The sequence below is a fragment of the Lolium rigidum genome, chromosome 5, assembly GCF_022539505.1.
Source record: "Lolium rigidum isolate FL_2022 chromosome 5, APGP_CSIRO_Lrig_0.1, whole genome shotgun sequence".
NCBI lineage: Eukaryota > Viridiplantae > Streptophyta > Magnoliopsida > Poales > Poaceae > Lolium > Lolium rigidum.
In genome coordinates this window covers 22221465-22240162 of record NC_061512.1, presented here as the reverse complement: position 1 = coordinate 22240162, position 18698 = coordinate 22221465, and the positions used below count along the sequence as shown (strand labels likewise).

General features: G+C 45.0%; 1 long non-coding RNA gene across 2 annotated transcripts; it reads left to right on the top strand.

Moving 5' to 3' along the window:
* Positions 1 to 4169: 4169 nt before the first annotated feature.
* LOC124651219 lies at positions 4170 to 13732 on the top strand. Of its 2 annotated transcripts, none has more exons than XR_006987315.1 (3): positions 4170 to 4253; positions 6233 to 6299; positions 13698 to 13732. It is a non-coding gene; the product is annotated as an uncharacterized LOC124651219 (long non-coding RNA). The 2 variants fall into 2 exon arrangements; XR_006987316.1 differs by lacking the exon at positions 13698 to 13732 and adding an exon at positions 7426 to 7447.
* The last annotated feature ends 4966 nt before the right edge of the window (positions 13733 to 18698 follow it).

Sequence of the window (18698 nt, the reverse complement as noted above, 5' to 3'; positions counted from 1 at the left end):
GCAACTGGGCATTCGATCACCACCGCTCGCGCCACTCAACCACAACGCCGCGACTGGCCGGCCGCCTCTCCCCTCGCCGCCCCGCGACTCCAGTCGAGCTCTCCCGCCGGACGACATCATCCACAATTGCCCGGCCTCGCGCGGCTCTCCCGCTGCCTGACGGACCTCCTCCCGCCCGCCCCTCTCCTACGAGGTCCGGCTCCGTCGCTCGCCCACGAGGAGGACGCCGACCAGAACGAGATCCACGGAGGGAAGATGGCCTTCGCGACCGCAAAGCTCCACCCCAGCAGCTCAGTCGGTCCCCTTCGACCCGCACGCCGGTGAGACCTCGAATCATCCCTTCCCTTCCCACCTCGTCGCGCTCTGTCGCAGGAGCCTGCCCCGGCCCCACTCCCCGGGTGTATGCAAAAGAAGAAGAAAAAATAGATCTTTCTCCGCAACGCGTTTGCGTCGCAACCAATGATGCCGGTCTTAATTTTGTTGGTTCACATTGCGGGTTTTCGATTGCATTGCATTGCTTCTTTGCTCCTTCCCATTCAAACCTTGCTTGCACACTTATTTGGAACTTCACAAATTGGACCCGTAACCGTAACTAGTATAGTTTTTGTTCTCCTGGATGTGTGTAATCGCTTGGTCAGAATTGTAAGTTGATCACTTTCTCTATTTCGGTGCAAGTTACTCGGATATTTAAGTTGGCTGCTACAAGATTTAGTCATGCTCGAAGATGTTTGCTCGCAGCTGTAGCGGCGTTTTGTAATTCGATCATGCTTGAATAGTTTGATCGCATTTGCAGCCTCGTAAATTATGTGACAAAGCATGCTTTAAAATTTTCACTTTAGCATCTGATCTTGAAATTTCAGAATTGAAAATTCAGTGCAGATTTGTTGGTTTATTTCCAAAATTCAGTGCAGATTTTGTTTATAGAAAGATTAGATACTGAATCTGCACTACTTTTCCCTTCAATAATATGCAGGATTTGATTATGTAGTTTGAACCCAAAATAGAAGTATGGACCTAAATCTGACTACTTTTCCTTTCTGTAATATGCCGCTATGTTTTTTTTTTATTTTGCCAGTATTTTATAATTTGCCAAGAAAGCTACGTTCAGTGTGAAATTGACAAGTTTTCTGCTTCTTCATAAAGATTTAAATAGAATTAGGAACTTAATCTATACTACTCCTCACTTCGGTTTGGATATGCAACTACTGTCTTTATATGTGCCAGTGTTGTATAATTAGCTAGAAAGCTATATTTTTTCTTGAGACATGGTGTTAAAGTAATTTAGGAGAATACCACCGTCTTTTGAAACCTAGAATTTGTGCCTACTCATAATCAGTTTCTAATCCATATTTTCATATCATATACTTTGCGAGCTGTAAGAGTATGCCTAAAATATAAGTCTGTATGGCTAATTGAGCATCCAGGTTTTACACTTGGTCCAGCCATGTTATGCCCTTCGAATCAATGGTTCAAAATGTACTATTTCATTCCTCACTGGTAGTGCTTGCGTCTGTTGTTTCAGTGTATTTCATTCCTCTAATGCCTTTCTTTATGTAGTGTGTGTTATCTTGTGCCATTGTAGCTTGAATACATGTAATATGTTGCCCCTCAATTTGTGTCTTGTAATGTAAACATGTTTTTCTAGAGATCAAACTCATACTTCATTTTATTGTCATTGAAATGGTTGCATCAAGCAGGAAACTGTTTCTTATCGAAAATTCCTGATAGTGGATTGCACAATACACTATAGGACGGTAAAAGCATGGATTGGTTTCCATTTATAAGAGAAATGGTTAGGTCAAAACAATGCAGCCATTTCTACAAAGACACCATTGCAGTTAATTGTTTGGTACCCTTTGTTTTCTTTCCTAACATGGAAGCACCGTTCTTGATAATATTGTTTCCTATGTCCCTTATTTTGTATTGCATGCAACTCGATATGAGATGTAGATGTTCTATTTAAGATTGTTGTGGAAGCTCTTATCTTTCTTTGAGGTGCTTGATGACAGTTAGTCTAAATTGTTGCAAGTTGGAGACTAGCTGTGGATTGTAATACAAAATCAAGTGTTTTGCCTCGATAGTAGCTAGTGTCTACTATCTAGACGGTTTATTCTTTTGTGTATGTGTCAAGATACTTGAAAATGTGATTGACATTGCAGTTAGAATATTGATTGGTATAAAGAAATTGTGAAGTGTATAAAAGGTTGCTTGGCATATCCGCTCCTTCATTATGTTCTGGAATCTGGAGACATGCTGAGCCTTTTATCATTTACTATATTTGAAACCAGACTAGTATATTCATCAAAACTAGCTAATGAATGGAAATATTTATCACATGCTCATACACTTTTTGCGTATAATCTAACAATTCCAATTACTATTCCTGCTCGTTTGATGCTATGTTATGTTTGAGCTTCTTCCAGCATTCCTCGTAGATTTGTATTCTATCTAAATACTCTACACAGGATAACTATTCTTGTTCACATTTATTCAAGATCTTTTCTACACCTGTTTCTAATCATGATTTTGCATTTTTTCTCTTGCAGACTCCATACGCCCATAACTTCTGCTTGAAATGCTTTGGAAAGTGGATTCTTAGTGGAAAATGTCCAGGACCAAACCCATCCAAGATGGCAGAACAACCAAGGTTAATATAGCATGAGTTGTAGCTCTATGTATGGCTAGGATTATAAAGAATCCTAACCCATTTGGCTCCACAAATGCAAATCATTACATAAGAAATGATAAAAAGATCAGAAAATAACTTTTACAACTGACTGGGCGAAGAGGACTCACAAAGTGAATGCTTCAAGTGGTTATATATTTGTGACTATCGCATCTGATCGTTTTGGCCCCATTATTGCAAAAATAACCCTAGAAGGAATATTGGTGTTATAGTTTGGGACACCTGGGGAGACCGTCTTGTGTGCAGGCAATGGGGTGCTCATTTTGCTCATGTCGTTGGTATTGTAGATCAGTCCCCATAGTGTGCTCAGTTAGTACCACTCTCAGGAGGTTACATAGATGATGAGGACCATAGAGAGTGTTTTATGTATACCAGAAGATTTGCTAGCTTTTAACAACTTGCTATCCCTTGTATTTTCTAGTCTGATCCTAGATATGAGCACTTATTATCTGTAAAATAATTTCTACTAACAGTGGTGGAAGTGATCTAAGTGGAAACAAGCGAACAAACAAGGAGCAATCTTCTGATCAGAATTTTGAAAAGATGAATGCTGCTTTGCGTCTTAGTTGCTTGAAGGGTTACCTGTCAGGGTCATATGGTGGGTTCTTTTGCCATGCTTATTCCCTGGAATACCAGTGTTCCATTAATAAATGATAGTATGGTATAATGCTTTCTAAATTGTTTATGATGCTCTTTGTTAACCATCTTAGCTTAATTTATGTTTCATATTGTTCCAAATATGGTTCACATCCACTATGTATTCTGTTGTTTTGAACTTACGTTTAACTATTTCTTTTCCAAAATTAAGGCCTAACAAAGAGAAGCATTCTTCATATGCTCCTGAGTCTTGTGTGAACCATGATGGAGTTTACAGAACTGGGAAATGCTGGAGAAATATCGTGTTCAGGTTTTTTTATATCCTGTACATAAGTTGCACATATATTCGTGGTACTGATCTATAATGGATGAGTAAATTTTATTGTTCAGAATCTTTTAGTGAGTAATGAGAATTTGTCCATAGCTTTTAAATCAATGGTACTGAAGCTCTTTTTGTAGCTTATGTTTGGTGGCTTTTAGAGAGCAATGATAATTTACTGTTTTTGTGCCACGTGACTCCGTCTGGATCATGGTTTTTAAGGCGACGCCTTGGCGCCTTAAGGAGGGAGGGCGCTTTGGCGCCTAGGCGACGCCTAGGCGGGCGCTTTGGATATGCCTAGGCGCCTAAAGCGGCTGTTTTTACAAAGCGGAGGGGGAGCGCCCTGTCGCCTAGGCGACGACTAAGCGACGCTTTTTAAACCATGGTGTGGATGCAAGTTTTTTTACTTTTGATCCACTACTTAGCCATTCTGTTGCTTGAGAGAAAAACGATATCAATCTTGTTGTATATCTGAATTTGAACCAAACTTACCCAGCTCATGTTCTCATTGTATATAGTACTTGGTTGCTCCATTCCATGATGAGTTAGATTCTAAATTTGTGTTGCAGGAGAAACGTGAGGTTGTTGTTGAGAAGAACACCAAGCTGGAGTAGCAGATGATTGCACTATCCACCTCTTTCCTGTCTCAAGGTATTGCCGTATTGGCAAAAATGCACCGGTTGCACGATCAATAGCTGAGCTCTGTAACCTTTCCTCAATACTCCAGATTCCGTGCCATGATTACATGCCAATCTGTTTTTTGCTGGTTGTTGCAATACCATAGCAATGCCATAGCTAGCTTGTTGTGTAGTGAATGTATGCATTTTTTTTGGAGCAACCGGCAGGAGCTCTGCCTTTTCATTAAGAAGAGGGAAATTGGCCAGTTTATAAGGAAAACTGGCCGAAAACCGATACAAACACAACACACGTGTCCGGTTTATAGGGAAACCAGACAAGGAAAACCAACGGCACAGTTTTTCAAGGAGAACTGGCAAAAACCCAACACAAGGCCTCACTACCTAGCTGAACTAGGTCTGGAGCGCCACCAGACGACACCAGCACGACGGCAACGGCGAGCACTACGACCGCCCGGTCTACGGCCCCGGAAAGGAAGTCAAAGCCGAAAGGAACGGCTAGGCCTTTCAAGCTTCGTAGGGTGAGGCATGCCGCAAGAAACAAGCCGGCGGCATTCGCACGCCGACAACACCCGAAGACGCCGACCCTACCAGTAGCACAAACCCAAGAGGGAAAGGCACCCAACACTCCAAAAAACAACGCCTCCAAGGAGGAGACGACGTCAAAAGACGCCGCCGTCGTCCAATCCGAGAAGGATTTGAGTTTTCACCCCGGAGTGAGGGTAGTAGGGTGTCGGGACTCCACAAAAACGCCCCCAAGGAGGAAGACGGCGCCCGCAAGCGCCGCCGTTGTCGGCACTGACTAGGTCAGTGCAAGACTTTCGTCCGGAGGGCCACGATAGCCACCACCACTGGACCATCACGAAGACAGACCATGCCGCCCTGCGAGGAAGACCACGGGCGAGAGGGACGATGACCACGCCCACGGAAGCATGCCCTGCCACCCATGCGGCAAGAGGCATAGCAACACAACCAAGTAGCTCCCGGAGCCGCCGCTCCGGCATACACGCGCAGCAAGGCGACCCCTCTGATCAGCCTGCCACCGACCAGGAGGCACCAGATCAGCAGGATCCAGCGCCCCGCCCACCAAAGCGGCGCCGCCGCGCCGCCATCCTCAACCACGGCTCACCGCCACCACCGCGGCCATCAACAATCGTGCAGTGCAGGCGCTACAGCACCGCAACAGGTCGTCGACGAGACAACCGTGCAAGCCCGGGGCCGCCGCCCCGGCATCCTCTTCTCCGGTCAGCCGCCGGAGTTGCAGACCGGCCGCCCCTGCCGGCTGCACGCTGTTGGGGGCACCACCCCGACCCACCACGCCACCACGGCGTCCCAGGGCCGCCGCCCTGGCCTCCTTGAGCAGCGGTGACCTACACGCCCCAAATCGAGCGGATCTCGATCTGCAGGGACGCAGACCAGGCCGCCCCGCAAGGCCCCGCACCGAGGACGATCACCGCCAGCCGAGCAGCCATGGCCACCCCGGCGCCGGCAAGCGGCCGCCACCGCAGCCCCCATCCGAGCCCGCCGGCTCGGCATCCACATGCCCGACCGCGAACGCCCCCACGAGCCGGTCTCCACCACGCGCACAGGACCCCCCCAACCACCTTCGGCAGCGGGGTGCCGCCACCGCCGCGGAGGAGTCCGGCGGCCGGCGGCGGCAGGGTAGGCACGGGCGGAGAGGGTCGGTGGCGGTGCTAGGTTAGCCCCTGGCGTCGCCTGGGGGAGCGACGCGAGGGGGATTTTATCTCGCAGCAATGTATGCATTGTATAGCATGTGGCTACACTTTGCTCTTGTTCGTCCTATTTCCTTTCTAGTCTTGCATTGAATTTTGTTATGTCGTCAAAATTTGGTTCAGACAAGAACATTGTTATGATCTTGTCTGAATCTATATTCTACTTATCATACAAGTGGTAGTCATAAAAAGGCATGTGTTTTGTGATAGTGGACACTGGACATTTATCTTTTCGTATGTCTCTTATAATCTTCTTGTGCAGGTAAGTGTCCATTTATCCAGCCTTGTATGTGACTATGGCAGCGGTTTCTTCGACTTTGTGGGTTGGGGTGAGTTTTCTGGTTTCTCACCTTTTTCCTCTATGTGATTTGGTATTCCGGTCATCTAACCGATGACAATGCTCGTTTAGGTTCTATTTTGGTAGTTGTACACCTAGGACTCAGTCATGGGCTCATTTGACATATTGCTATTGGTTGGTTGCCATCTCCTAATGGCAGTTGTACCTTCTGATGTAGTAGGTGTTGACCCTACTTACTATCACTTGCTGATTTTGTATTCCTACTTGTGTGCTTGTTGTACTTGTTGGAGCTAGGCTTTACTACTAGATCAAAGTTGTTTCTTAAAAACAGAAAAAAAATCTGCTGGTAAATAGGTTGTATTCCCATTTCTATTTTCGTATTACTACGGAACCAGAAAGGAGAATAATCACAAGATGTGCATCATTTATTATAGTTTGCCATCTCTTGTTATTTAGATATGTATTATTGACTTGCCTCTAAGTGGTTGTCTCCTATAGTATGATTGGACCAATATATGTTTCCCCAGCCCAATTATATAAAACCATTGTCTACTGAAAAATGACTTTTAATACATGCTATTTTTGGTTAATCATAACGAATGTTATGCACGGAAATGGATGACTTCTTACTATTTGTTCCACTCATCTCTAGTTTTTACTCTTAGAAGAATGCAACATTGAAGATAGTAGCATCTATCGACATACTACGTATTTTTTCCCTTGACAAAGCTGGGTCTGCTTTCCATAGGTAGGTAAATCCTTCATTCCTAGGCAATTTGTTTCATGCATTGCTATCATGTGTTTATCTGGTAGTTACTTCTCTGAATTACAAGATACAAACAAACAATCATGAATTCTTTTAGTGAGATGCATTTGTTCCTGGTATATAATGGAAGAGATACTTGCTTGGAGTAGTAGTTGATCCAATCTGGAGGTCATTTAGTAATTTTCCCTATTCAAATACTAGTAGTACAGCAACCACTGAGATAGTAATTTGGACCTGAATCGATGTATATTCTTGTCATTTGCTCTGTATTTTCTTTTCCACAAATTTAATCATCTGCTATTCTTATTTTCATTGTAGTAATAAATTGTTTGAATGGTGTGTGAGATTAATTAGTTACTATATTAGTCAGATCAAATTAATTTTGTCTTAGTTTACGTGGCAGGGCAGGAGGCTATCTCGTTGATGGCAGCGCGTGAACAGGTAAAGGAGGAGCTGTTGTAACCTCCATGTGAAGAGGGAAGACATGGATGAGATGCTAGAAAAGGTGAGGGGCTCGCTGACGCACCAGTCTGCCGGATTCGTGGATGGGTACTTACTGGCAGCTTGGTACGTGGTGGCCAGGAAGAGGGTTTTGTGTGCAATTGTGACAAATGACACTCTTGCAGGTGATTTCAATACTTCTGATGAACTTGGTCTCCTGTCCATATTCAGTAACTTGTGATTTCGCCGTTGCTTGTAGATAGTTGTTTGCTTGTGATTTCGTCGATGCTTGTAGAATGTAGAGATACATACATAGTAACTCCTATCTTATTTGAGAAGTAATTGTTGTAGTGTTGCGTTCTTAAAGTCTTACTAATGTTTGTAATATCAAGTGTGCCCATCTTACACTTGAGGAACTTTTGTTCTGTCCCCTTAGCATTGCGTCACTCAGCAACTTATTAACCTTTTTTTGTGTTGTTGGCTATCTTTCCACAAACCAGCCGATTGGTAGCATTACTATGGTTCTCTTATAGTCATTGTCATACATAAGATGTCAGGATGGTCATTTGTAGGCAGACCTTGAGTGATATCATATCTTGATAGAATTGATTGTCATGGGCCAAATAGTTTGTTATTGTGTGAATAAATTAATTAGTAAATGTCCTTCCATGCATAAAATCAGAACCACATGTTCCGCATATATTAATGTATTACTCCATCGTGTAATTTAAAGTGTTACAATTTCCTGCAAGTAATTTCATACACCTTAAATGTGACGTTTTTACTGTACAATGTGTATATCTTGTGAACTAAAACTTTTGTTTATAAAGCAGTATATGTTACTAGCTATTGAAGGATGTTTGGTCACTTGAGAAACTGCTACCCGTAGCCTAACACAGAAGTACCACTCCAGTTCATGCGTGGTTTTCTTCAACTGATTCGTCTTCTTGTTCAACTGAATGTAAGACGCAAACCATATTTATGTCACGCATTGGCGGCATTGCTACCCTCATGGAGCAGAACTTCATCGGCAGCTAGGAGGATATGGTAGGCACTGCTACCCTCATGGAGAAGCTCTTCATCAGCAACGAGGACGACGTGCCATTCTAAGGCATTTTACCTGGTCTTCTTCATGAATATTGTAGTCACCAGGTCACCCATCCAGGTCACTACATCTCTCTTGGTCTGCTCGGTGATGGTTATACTCTTGTAGTCATGCTTAATCCACGGCGCTTGTGTACGCTAACTTGCGTGGATGATATTTATCTTGCGGTATCAACGTTGCTTCGATAGTAATAGTTGCCTGATGTTTTTGGCTTTGTTATGCTCAATTGGTCGTGTGACCAGTGCTCTGCATAAATATCAATCCTAGGTTGTGCAGTTGATTTTAGAAGTATCCTCTTATCAAATGTTTAGGACTGGTTGTTGCTGGTCTGAAGTATTTTTATTTAGGCTTAAGGTTCAATAACAATGGACACTCCTTATTTGTCGTCTCTGATCAAATTGCTTTTGATCTTATCATGTTGGGAACAACATGGTTGTAGGCATAGATAATTAGATAGAACAGTCTAGAACCAACAGAGAATTAACATTCATATTTTCTCACCTAATCTTACATACCAGTAGTAGTTTTGTGTAGGCTATCGGAATGTTTTTCACAACATATTGACAAACTATATGACTACAGTATGTGTTCTGTCAATGCAATGTGTGTGTGGATCTCTCAGAGTCTTATAACTGCTGCTGATTCCGTTTTGTCCCCTGTCCAGATCGGTATCGCCCCATGAGCAATGACGTCGATAGCATAGGAAGACGCTGCCAGTGTAAGCATCGAGAACTCACAGTTTTCCTGTCCATTTATTTGGCTTACAGGCCTCGTTGTCTCAATTAGCTTTTATTTGTGGATGGTTAAAAGTAGTTATTGATATAGTTCTCTTTTGCTTGATGTCTCCTTTCTGGCAGCAGGTAAAGAAGGAGGAGGATGAGTTCAGCATGGGGCCTCTGTCTGTGCGCATGCTGAGCGTCAAGAACACTCCTCAGGTTGGCGAAATCTTCAACTTGTACTGAGACACTCAGGCTGGAATTTGCTTTCTACTGTGTCACGCATCTGCTTGTAAAGGGAGCAACGCTGCCGGTGGACGATGTGTTACACAGGGAGCGGCTTCGATCAGTGCTAGACATCAAGGTCCACAAGTACTTCTCGAGGAGCCAGTAGAAGGTAAAAGTCCTATACGTCTGCCTATAATTAATTCATAAATGTGACATCTAAAAGAATTGAATGTGAGCACTTTTATGAGAAATCCCTTCTCATTACTTTTTTTTATTGGCATCAAAATATGTCACTGCTATTTTCATGTTTCATAAAATACAAATTTGGCTTGAGTTCACTTCTTGGATGTGACCCCAAGTTTCTCTACAAATTTTGAGGACGAGTAGATGCCATGTTTGTGCTCGTGTTTTGTTGTGTCGGAGCATTGGTCAGTAGATGGCTGGCTTAAGTTTCTGGTCGGGGTGGCAGTTCCAGGTTATTCTTTTGGAACCAAATCAATGCCTATGTGGTTTCGTTTTGTGCTAGTTCAGTTCTTAACCGAGAACTGTTGCACCTTGTGCAATTTTTAGAGTTCAATCGCTCAAGTATGCTCCTAGGCATTTTAATCATCTCATACTGATTGTACCTACGTGAACCTGTATGCACTTTCCTCCGTTTATTCTTCTTAATGTTGTTGGCATTGCTTGTTGTGCAGCAAGTTATAAAGTATGGATCCATGTGTGGTGTAGGCATTATTAATAAGTAGTTGAGGAATATGTATCATCACGTGGTCATGACCTCTCGTTTGATCTCTGCTGGATGGATTAACTTGACGGATTTTTCGTGCAGCTCACCGCTTGACGGTTTTTTCGTACAGCTCACCGGGACTTCCAGCGCTCGGACCTGGATCACTGTTGGGTGTCGCTCGGGCCCTGGCCACTGCTGGGCTATTGCTTGGAGGCGGACGACTCCTCGCCTCCGTGGCACAAACTTGTGGACATGGTGTCCCAGCATCCAGCTCATTGCAGCTATTTGTTATCTTTGTTGATTGGATAGCATGTCACTGTGGTGAAGAAACCATGGAATGGTTGGAGTTCATGTGTTGCTAGTCGTTGAGCCTCAATTGATATCAGATGATGTATTTTTTTGATTTTGAGGCGCACATGTAGATATCAACTTTGGCGCGTGTGTTTCACACTGGCAGTGGGAGGCCAATAGTTTGTATTTGTTTCCATCTGGTTCTGGCTTGCTGGATACACCAAGTTTTAGTAAGGATGAATAGACAATAGCAAAACGAGTACTAGTATTTATGTTTTTCATCTGTAAGGTAAGTACTCAACTGTAGAGGCTCATTTGTTGTAGGGTTATTACTGTATGGGTGATGTAATATGTAAGATCAATCGGTTATTACTATATGTTTTGATGTACTCGGCTTCCTCATTTCGCTAGTATATTTCACGTGTTCAACCGTCGGCCACCCGGTACTCTGGTAGGCAGCTGCGCAGCAAACAAGGCCTGACCACCTGTCGTTGCCTCGTTGCGTCGTCACTGTCGTTGAGAGCTACTTCTTCTAAACAGCATCTGTACACATTGGCTGACTGCAGAAACGCTGAGGAAACCATTGACGGCGCGGCTGTTGTCTCCAGTTGTGTAGGTGAAGTACGCTCCAATGGAGATGGTGTCGTCGGAGGTTAGGAGCCTGCCCGCCGCCTCGCGCACGTGTGCAGTTTAGCAATTCTTCGTCGCCCAATCGAGAGTTCGGGACATCGTACGTATTCCTCCACAGCTTATACTTTTGTTCTCCATGTTCCAGCTAACATAGGGAGCTCTATCTTCTCAAACGTACAATGATGGCGTCAGCTTACTCAATTAGTAACAGAATTAAGGAAGATAAGAAAAGGACCTTTCGATTGGAGTGAACGGTGGATTTAAGACTCGTCTGTAGAAAACCTGAGCCTTGTCACGAAGCATCGGCTTCTCCTACGAAAGAACGCCCGGAAAACCACCGTCCATTACTACCTCTGGGAAATTGAGCCACCCTCTCGTAATTATAGGTCATTTAATCACCACGCAGTCCACGTTATTGATTTGGCTCCCCACAATCAATGGGAAGGCAAATTGATCTCAGCGGTTCATAATGGCCCCCAACAATCAAGGGGAAGATAATCATGAGAGGATCCAAGTTAGTCATTTTCCCATCCGTCTTCTTCTTCCCGCTCGCACTCACTCTTTTCCCTTCTAAAACTTCAAACCTCTGCAAGCCGGCTCTATAAGTAGAGGCCCCCGGTGACACACCGCGTGCGGGTTTCGCGTGTGACTATGACTTAGACTTTGACTTTGACTTTGACTTTGACTTTGACTTTGACTTTTACTTGTCGAGGAGAGGAGGGGAGCGCCATGGCTGGCGGAACAACACGAGGAGGTTTTGATGGCGAGCGACCGTCCGTGCTGATGATAAGGGCGAGGAGTAGCCAGTGGTGGTAGACGAGGAGGAGAGCAAAGCAAGCGCCATGGCCGGCGGAACGATGCGAGGAGGTGCTGATGGCGAGCGCATCTTCCAGCGGGTAATCCATCCTATTCTAATTCTTTGTTTTACTTTTGTTCCATCCGCATGGCCATGTTCTCGTCCTGTCACCTACTCTTTTTATCAGGCCTTGTTCGCCGTTTTAGTTTGTTACATCCGCACGGAGGTAGTAGTAGCAGTTTGACGAACGCAATCTTGTGCAAATATCCCCCGTGTCTGACCTCGTTTTGGCATCATGCACGCGGGCTGAGAATCAGAGATCCATTCATCCGGCGTCCGGCCAGGCCATGGACGACGGCGGCGAGAGGGCACCGCCAGCAGCCAAGAAGAAGAGGCCGACGGGAACGCCGTACATGCCTCACGAGCTGGTCTCGGAGATCCTGGCCCGTCTGCCCGTCGAGTCGCTGCTGCGGCTCAGCTGCGCGTGCAAGGCGTGGCGATGCACCATCTCCGGCGACGCGTCCTTCCACCGTGCGCACCTCCGCCTCCAGAAGCCATGCCTGCTCCTCTCCCCGAACACGTGGTTCGAACACCATGGCGTCTGTCTCTGGCGCAAGGTCGGCCTGTACAGGTGGGAGGCGAGCCAGGGCACCGAGGCGCCGCTCGTGCACGCCACGCGGCTGCCGGCGACCATAGGAAGGTCATGACCTGCAGAGGAAGTCGGACCATTGTGGCGTCTTTCCATAGCAGCATTTGATAAAAGATGGTAGGCCGACCGCACTGTGTACATACCATGCTTCTCAAAAGCCCAGGCTAGAGTATCACTTTCAATTCCACCAAGAGGGATGGAGAGAATTGCATTTGCATCTGGAGGTATAAAAGTGTCACGTACCAGGCTTTCATTCCAAGTTCCTTCAGCTGCATTTATCAAATCGGCCACCCATGTTAGATGGGTGTTCGGTGTTCAGGTGTTTATACCTCCTTCAATAGCTAGTATATGTTACTAGCTATTGAAGGATGTTTGGTCACTTGAGAAACTGCTACCCGTAGCCTAACACAGAAGTACCACTCCAGTTCATGCGTGGTTTTCTTCAACTGATTCGTCTTCTTGTTCAACTGAATGTAAGACGCAAACCATATTTATGTCACGCATTGGCGGCATTGCTACCCTCATGGAGCAGAACTTCATCGGCAGCTAGGAGGATATGGTAGGCACTGCTACCCTCATGGAGAAGCTCTTCATCAGCAACGAGGACGACGTGCCATTCTAAGGCATTTTACCTGGTCTTCTTCATGAATATTGTAGTCACCAGGTCACCCATCCAGGTCACTACATCTCTCTTGGTCTGCTCGGTGATGGTTATACTCTTGTAGTCATGCTTAATCCACGGCGCTTGTATATGTTAGTATATGTTACTAGCTATTGAAGGATGTTAGTATATGTTACTAGCTATTGAAGGATGTTTGGACCTGAATCGATAGTAATATGTTAGTATATGTTACTAGCTATTGAAGGATGTTAGTATATGTTACAACAGCCACTGAGATAGTAATTTGGACCTGAATCGATGTATATTCTTGTCATTTGCTCTGTATTTTCTTTTCCACAAATTCAATCATCTGCTATTCTTATTTTCATTGTAGTAATAAATTGTTTGAATGGTGTGTGAGATTAATTAGTTACTATATTAGTCAGATCAAATTAATTTTGTCTTAGTTTACGTGGCAGGGCAGGAGGCAATCTCGTTGATGGCAGCGCGTGAGCAGGTAAAGGAGGAGCTAGTGTAACCTCCATGTGAAGAGGGAAGACATGGATGAGATGCTAGAAAAGGTGAGGGGCTCGCTGACGCACCAGTCTGCCGGATTTGTGGATGGGCACTTACTGGCAGCTTGGTACGTGGTGGCCAGGAAGAGGGTTTTGTGTGCAATTGTGACAAATGGCACTCTTGCAGGTGATTTCAATACTTCTGATGAACTTGGTCTCCTGTCCATATTCAGTAACTTGTGATTTCGCCGTTGCTTGTAGATAGGTGTTTGCTTGTGATTTCGTCGATGCTTGTAGAATGTAGATACATACATAGTAACTCCTATCTTTTTTGAGAAGTAATTGTTGTAGTGTTGCGTTCTTAAAGTCTTACTAATGTTTGTAATATCAAGTGTGCCCATCTTACACTTGAGGAACTTTTGTTCTGTCCCCTTAGCATTGTATCACTCAGCAACTTATTAACCTTTTTTTGTGTTGTTGGCTATCTTTCCACAAACCAGCCGATTGGTAGCATTACTATGGTTCTCTTATAGTCATTGTCATACATAAGATGTCATGATGGTCATTTGTAGGCAGACCTTGAGTGATATCATATCTTGATAGAATTGATTGTCATGGGCCAAATAGTTTGTTATTGTGTGAATAAATTAATTAGTAAATGTCCTTTCATGCATAAAATCAGAACCACATGTTCCGCATATATTCATGTATTACTCCATCGTGTAATTTAAAGTGTTACAATTTCCTGCAAGTAATTTCATACACCTTAAATGTGACGTTTTTACTGTACAATGTGTATATCTTGTGAACTAAAACTTTTGTTTATAAAGTAGTATATGTTACTAGCTACTGAAGGATGTTTGGTCACTTGAGAAACTGCTACCCGTAGCCTAACACAGAAGTACCACTCCAGTTCATGTGTGGTTTTCTTCAACTGATTCGTCTTCTTGTTCAACTGAATGTAAGATGCAAACCATATTTATGTCACACATTAGCGGCATTGCTACCCTCACGGAGCAGAACTTCATCGGCAGCTAGGAGGACATGGTAGGCACTGCTACCCTCGTGGAGAAGCTCTTCATCAGCAACGAGGACGACGTGCCATTCTAAGGCATTTTACCTGGTCTTCTTCATGAATGTTGTAGTCACCAGGTCACCCATCCAGGTCACTACATCTCTCTTGGTCTGCTCGGTGATGGTTATACTCTTGTAGTCATGCTTAATCCACGGCGCTTGTGTACGCTAACTTGCGTGGATGATATTTATCTTGCGGTATCAACGTTGCTTCGATAGTAATAGCTGCCTGATGTTTTTGGCTTTGTTATGCTCAATTGGTCGTGTGACCAGTGCTCTGCGTAAATATCAATCCTAGGTTGTGCAGTTTATTTTAGAAGTATCCTCTTATCAAATGTTTAGGACTGGTTGTTGCTGGTCTGAAGTATTTTATTTAGGCTTAAGGTTCAATAGAAATGGACACTCCTTATTTGTCGTCTCTGATCGAATTGCTTTTGATCTTATCATGTTGGGAACAACATGGTTGTAGGCATAGATAATTAGATAGAACAGTCTAGAACCAACAGAGAACCAACATGGTCGGAATGTTTTTCACAACATATTGACAAACTATATGACTACAGTATGTGTTCTGTCAATGCAATGTGTGTGTGGATCTCTCGGGGTCTTATAACTGCTGCTGATTCGGTTTTGTCCCCTGTCCAGATCGCTATCGCCCCATGAGCAATGACGTCGATAGCATAGGAAGACGCTGCCAGTGTAAGCATCGAGAACTCACAGTTTTCCTGTCCGTTTATTTGGCTTACAGGCCTCGTTGTCTCAACTAGCTTTTGTTTGTGGATGGTTAAAAGTAGTTATTGATATAGTTCTCCTCTTTTGCTTGATGTCTCCTTTCTGGCAGCAGGTAAAGAAGGAGGAGGATGAGTTCCGCATGGGGCCTCTGTCTGTGCGCATGCTGAGCGTCAAGAACACTCCTCAGGTTGGCGAAATCTTCAACTTGTACTGAGACACTCAGGCTGGAATTTGCTTTCTACTGTGTCACGCATCTGCTTGTAAAGGGAGCAACGCTGCTGGTGGACGATGTGTTACACAGGAAGCGGCTTCGATCAGTGCTAGACATCAAGGTCCACAAGTACTTCTCGAGGAGCCAGTAGAAGGTAAAAGTCCTATACGTCTGCCTATAATTAATTCATAAATGTGACATCTAAAAGAATTGAATGTGAGCACTTTTATGAGAAATCCGTTTTCATTACTTTTTTTATTGGCATCAAAATATGTCACTACTATTTTCATGTTTCATAAAATACAAATTTGGCTTGAGTTCACTTCTTGGATGTGACCCCAAGTTTCTCTACAAATTTTGAGGACGAGTAGATGCCATGTTTGTGCTCGTGTTATAAACTAGGGACTTTTCTTTATCAATTCCTGTCTATTCTTTAAATTCCTGTTTAAGTTGTATGGTCAACTCCTGGCCGTCGTGTTGCAATATCCAGGTGTTTTGTTGTGTCGGAGCATTGGTCTGGCTTAAGTTTCTGGTCGGGGTGGCAGTTCCAGGTTATTCTTTTGGAACCAAATCAATGCCTATGTGGTTTCGTTTTGTGCTAGTTCAGTTCTTAACCGAGAACTGTTGCACCTTGTGCAATTTTTAGAGTTCAATCGCTCAAGTATGCTCCTAGGCATTTTAATCATCTCATACTGATTGTACTTTCCTCCGTTTATTCTTCTTAATTTTGTTGGCATTTCTTGTTGTGCAGCAAGTTATAAAGTATGGATCCATGTGTGGTGTAGGCATTATTAATAAGTAGTTGAGGAATATGTATCATCACGTGGTCATGACCTCTCATTTGATCTCTGCTGGATGGATTAACTTGACGGATTTTTCGTGCAGCTCACCGCTTGACGGTTTTTTCGTACAGCTCACTGCGACCTCCAGCGCTCGGACCTGGATCACTGTTGGGTGTCGCTCGGGCCCTGGCCACTGCTGGGCTATGGCTTGGAGGCGGACGACTCCTCGCCTCCGTGGCGCAAACTTGTGGACATGGTGTCCCAGCATCCAGCTCATTGCAGCTATTTGTTATCTTTGTTGATTGGATAGCATGTCACTGTGGTGAAGAAACCATGGAATGGTTGGAGTTCATGTGTTGCTAGTCGTTGAACCCCAATTGATAACAGATGATGTATTTTTCTTGATTTTGAGGCGCACATGTAGATATCAACTTTGGCGCGTGTGTTTCACACTGGCAGTGGGAGGCCAATAGTTTGTATTTGTTTCCATCTGGTGCTGGATACACCAAGTTTTAGTAGGGATGAATAGACAATAGCAAAACGAGTACTAGTATTTATGTCTTTCACCTGTAAGGTAAGTACTCAACTGTAGAGGCTCATTTGTTGCAGGGTTATTACTGTATGGGTGATGTAATATGTAAGACCAATCGGTTATTACTATATGTTTTGATGTACTCGGCTTTCTCATTTCGCTAGTATATTTCACGTGTTCAACCGTCGGCCACCCGGTACTCTGCACTCTGGCAGCTCGCAGCAAACAAGGCCTGCCCAACCTGTCGTTGCCTCGCTGTGTCGTCACTGTTGTTGAGAGCTACTTCTTCGAAACAGCGTACACATTGGCTGACTGCAGAAGCACTGAGGAAACCATTGATGGCGCGGCTGTTGTCTCCAGTTGTGCAGGTGAAGTACGCTCCAATAGAGACGGTGTCGTCGGAGGTCAGGAGCCTGCCCGCCGCCTCGCGCACGTGTGCAGTTTAGCAATTCTTCGTCGCCCAATCGAGAGTTCGGGACATCGTACGTATTCCTCCACAGCTTATACCTTTTGTTCTCCATGTTCCAGCTAACATAGGGAGCTCTATCTTCTCAAACGTACAATGATGGCGTCAGCTTACTCAATTAGTAACAGAATTAAGAAAGATAAGAAAAGGACCTTTCGATTGGAGTGAACCGTGGATTTAAGACTCATCTGTAGAAGACCTGAGCCTTGTCACGTAGCATCGGCTTCTCCTCCGAAAGAACGCCTGGAAAACCACCGACCATTACTACCTCTGGGGAATTGAGCCACCCTCTCGTATTTATAGGTCATTTAATCACCACGCAGTCCACGTCATTGATTTGGCTCCCACAATCAATGGGAAGGCAAATTGATCTCAGCGGTTCATAATGGCCCCCAACAATCAAGGGGAAGATAATCATGAGAGGATCCAAGTTAGTCATTTTCCCATCCGTCTTCTTCTTCCCGCTTGCACTCACTCTTTTCCCTTCTAAAACTTCAAACCTCTGCAGGCCGGCTCTATAAGTAGAGGCCCCCGGTGACACACCGCGTGCGGGTTTCGCGTGTGACTTAGACTTCGGGCCGGGTCGGGCTTGCACTTCGGGCCGGGCTCGGGCCTGAAATCTGAGCCCGAACGTCGGGCCGGGCCGGGCTCGGGCCTTCATTTTCGTGCATTTTAGCCTAGTCAGGCCGGGCTTCTCGGGCCGGGCCGGGCTTTTTGCTCGTTCGGGCCGGGTTCGGGCTTGAATTACAGGCCTGACGGTCGGGCCGGGCCGGGCTCGGGCCTGACTTTTTACCCGCGGGCTTTTTTAAGCCCGGCCCGAAACCCGACCCGGCCCGAACTTTGCCCAGGTGTAGTTTTGGGTACCTGGACCTGCTCTTAGATGACATAAAGCTTCGGCTCTGATATTTTCAACAGTTAATGAAGCTACATTAATCCCGATCAAAATTTCCCCGAACCTCCCAATTGGGGGTAAACAATACCACTGAAAATCCTGACCCGGATAAGAGCATCTCCAGCCGCGTCCCTCAAAGGGATTTGGGACGCGCCGGAAAAAAAAACGTTCCCAGACGCATACCCCAAAGCCTTTTTTTGTCCGGCGCGGCCCGATACGGTGTCCGGCGCATCGAGCCCGTCCCCTCCCCACAGGGGACACTCCGGGCACGCCGGA